Source organism: Aplysia californica, unplaced genomic scaffold, assembly GCF_000002075.1.
Source record: "Aplysia californica isolate F4 #8 unplaced genomic scaffold, AplCal3.0 scaffold00772, whole genome shotgun sequence".
In the NCBI taxonomy this organism is placed as follows: domain Eukaryota; kingdom Metazoa; phylum Mollusca; class Gastropoda; order Aplysiida; family Aplysiidae; genus Aplysia; species Aplysia californica.
This window is the reverse complement of record NW_004798042.1, coordinates 108332-112245: the sequence shown is the minus strand read 5'-3', so window position 1 is coordinate 112245 and position 3914 is coordinate 108332. Positions and strand designations below refer to the sequence as shown.

General features: G+C 44.1%; 1 protein-coding gene across 1 annotated transcript in view; it reads left to right on the top strand.

Moving 5' to 3' along the window:
* The window catches only part of LOC101856693, a gene marked incomplete in the record, with an annotated part of 48292 nt that overhangs the window by 9482 nt on the left and 34896 nt on the right, over positions 1-3914 (top strand).

Sequence of the window (3914 nt, the reverse complement as noted above, 5' to 3'; positions counted from 1 at the left end):
AGAGAGAGAGAGAGAGAGAGAGAGAGAGAGAGAGGGGGGAGCGTCAAAGGAAGAAATGGAAAAGTGATTAATCTGGATTTGATTTTCTCTAGAATCTAGTTGGTGTCGAATTATTTGATTCTTTTTTCCTTTCAGTGTATTATTTGCATTAAAAGATGAAAAGACTAATGTATAAAATATAACCATAAATTTCTTTCGGTGCTCCTTCAAGGAATTTTCGCAGTGCGATTAGGAAAAAAAAGTGATTTACGTAATTGTAATTTAGGGAGAGGGGGCACAGTTGGAACGTTTCTTGCAGATTCCAACGTTGTTGTGCTGAACGGTAAGTTCTGGCATGAATCTAGGATATCAGTTCAACGACCTTTGTCTTGATATTCTTAATTGGAAAAAAGAAAGAAAACTGGAAATGGCCTACGGGTTTTTATCCAGACAAGATTTCGATTCTGCGTTATAAGGTTGAAGAAAAGTTCTTATAAAAAAGTCTCGAGACACATGGTGAAAAGAAAAATGAGATATTGCAGTGGAAAGACCTGCTTGCCTGCCTTCCTGAAAATGTTCTAGTAATATTATGCTGTGAATGAGAGAGTATCTCAACAAGGCGCTTTCCTTTCTTTTTCCCCCTTCAAGTTTTATGACGTCAGCTCACGCAGATCGATGAGGCATTGGCAGAGATCAATGCTAATCCCCGAGAGAGCAAATCCCTAGAATGCTAATCGTTTACTGTTTCCCTAGAAGACACGAGCCAAGGAGTGCGTGGTCGGTCCTTGTTGAAGCAGAGGCATAACTCTGAGCTTGTTTAATGTATTATCGTACGGCGTGAATTCCAATTTGATCCCAACAAAAGTGCAGGATAGAGGGGGCATTAATCTCGCTTGCTGTGTTGGCAAAGACGAGTCAAGCAAAGTTCAATGGTCGGCTGTCGCTTTAACAGGTGTCGTGAGTACTTGACGTTTCCATCTGGCGCGTGGTCCGATTCATTAAGAAGCTTAGAATTAGAAAACAACAGAAGGTGCACAGCAGGTATCCGTTGCACGGTTGGTTTCAAAATGGACCAAATTGCGATTGTTTGGGCACCAATGAGAAATTTCTCATGTCCTTCACAACTGGTTTCTTCTGAACCCAAAGTACAGTGGCTGAATAAATACACAGGCTCCGTGTCAGCGGTGTGAGTGTGTGTGTGTGGGGGGGGGGGCTATGTGTGTGTCTATGTGTGTGCGTGTGTGTTTGTGCGTGAGCGTATGCGTGTGTGTATGTGTCTTGTGTGTGCGTATGTATGTATATGTGTGTACATGTGTGTACATGTGTGTGTTGTGTGTGTGTGTTGGTGTGTGTGTGTGTATGTGTGTGTGTGTGTGTGTGTGTTTTGTCCCACACAGACACCAAATGACGTCGTAGCCACGTCAGAAAGCGGCACTATTTCCTGTTCAGGACCATGTGCTTCAAGTCAGGGGATTTGTGTGTGTGTGTGTGGGGGGGGGGGGGTGCTACAATATCTGGAGATGGCCCATAGGATAGAGGATCTCCCACTTAGTTACAAGGACGCGCACGCTGAGGCGTTCCGTCTGAAAGCTGTTGTAGGCAAGAGGATGCTTTCCCAGAATTTGTCCTTTTAGTCCAATCCAAATTGACTGTACACAATCAAAGACACACACACAGTTGAAAATTTTCGTCTCTAAAAATTGTCCCCTTTCACTTTTTTCCCCTTCTCTCTTGCAATATTCTGTCGTCTGTTTTCGTCTCTACTTTCTTCCCCCACCCCCTCACCTCCTTTGCCCCCTCCACTTGGCTCTTTTTCAACAGCCTTTCTACAGCTACTCCTTGGCTCCATCTCTCTGCTGTGATCTTCTGGTAGGAAAGATCTACACCTATATAGCCTTCTTGGACAAGGGCGAAAAATCACCGAGGTCCCGTGTGCAAGTTGCGCACGTTAAAGATCCCTTTGTGGTCTAAAAATCGGTAAGAGTAGGCTTCGGCCGCCACCTGCGCAAAATTCAAAATTTCCTACCAACTGAAAATGTTTGGTGTGTCCCGCGTACTCATATGACTTTATGCAGTTGCGAGCGCCGTAAAACATTTACCCCCAAAAAACAACACACACACACACACACACACACACAAACACACACACACACACACACACACAAATATACACACACACGCGCGTGCGTGCACGTGCACACACGCACACATTAACACGCGCACACGCACACGCACACGCACACGCACACGCACACAGACACACACCACACACACAAACACACAAACACAAACACACGCACGCACACACACACAGACATACAGGGAGAGAGAGAGAGAGAGAGAGAGAGAGAGAGAGAGAGAGAGAGAGAGAGAAGGGGGGGGGGTGGATGCTACAGGGATGTTACAAAGGAATAATACAGGGATAGATGACCACTGTATACAGCTAGAATAACGTTTATTCACCCCAAGAACTAAGTCAGTAAATTAGAATGAACCAGCATGCCAAGGGAGTATTGTAAAGAGGAGGCAACTTTTCATTGTTGGATATACATGAACATCAAATATATTATTGTAGGGTTTTTTCAAACAATCTTATTGATAACTTGGGAACTCCCCATTGACCTGAAGAGGTGACAATGCACAGAAAGGGCAACCAACAGTGTCATTGCCAAGTTGTATGAGCGACCAGAAGCCATGAATTCAATGCTAACAATAACGGTACAGAGCGTTGGATGGAATCTCTTTTAAAACTATCATGCTTGGGAGGATTTATTTTTAAAGCTCAAATTCGCGATTGATAAAAAAATAGGACAATCCGAACCGCTTTAGGACTCTCGCATGAACAATAAATAATTGCACCACCTACCTTCCTGGAATTATAATAACCCTGAATTTTGTTATCACAAATGGGGCTGACTTCTCCTCAATGAGATCATGCTGAACAAATATTGACCCAGGAATATGTTATTACTGCAAATTGCTCTCGGTGTTCGTTTTTGTGTTTGGGGGCAGGGGGGGGGGTGTAGAGAGGGCACAAAGAAAGGAAGGAGGAAGAAGAAGGATAACAACAAAGAAAAAATGCACAGGAGGAGAGTCAAAAGAGGAACAGAGACTTTTGTGAAAAGACAGAAAACCCAACGGCACGATCATATGGTATCTTTGAAATGTTCTCGAATTGAGGAGGGGGGAGGGGAGGGAGTGTTAACACGTTCTCGCTAATCACGCGCATGAGAAAAAGTGAACAGCCTATAACAACTCCCAATCTCTCCAAATGCAATGCTTGATTACACTAACAATTTCAAACTTCCCAAGATACACTTTACATTTACAAAACCGGTTGCCACACGTGAATCAAGTTGTTTGAGGATAATAATGTAAAGAAAATGTGTAAATAACAAATACATATCAGACCTGACGACCTCAACGTTCCATGGGCGCATAGGTTCTTTTTAAAAGACCGGCATTTACTTTCCGTAATTATTCCGCTATATATGTAAATAACAAATGTAAATCTCAACGTGCCGGGTATTGCTCGTTTTCCTTAACTCGAGGAACACCTACGGCTCGTTATTAGCTGCGCTTGCGCAGTGGACCGAGCGTGCATTGTCCGGGGCCGTTCAAAGCAATTAGAATGACAGTCCAACGGCGCCGGCGACGAAGGCCGACCCGCGATAGAATGATTGATCAATTGATCCGAAAAACGATCGATCGATCGATCTTTGACTGTCTTGTAGTGGGCTGCTTTCGAACCGCTTTCCATTTCCGTTCGGGGGTGCCGTATGTGTGTGTATACATGTAGGTCGACAATCTGCCAAAAGGCGCGCGACTGACTTGATGGTCGTTATTAGGCAACGGCCTCGCTCTCAATCCAGTACGTGTACTGACTTTATTGGGTCAAAGCAGATGTCACAGAGTAGATAGAAGTAAACTCATTG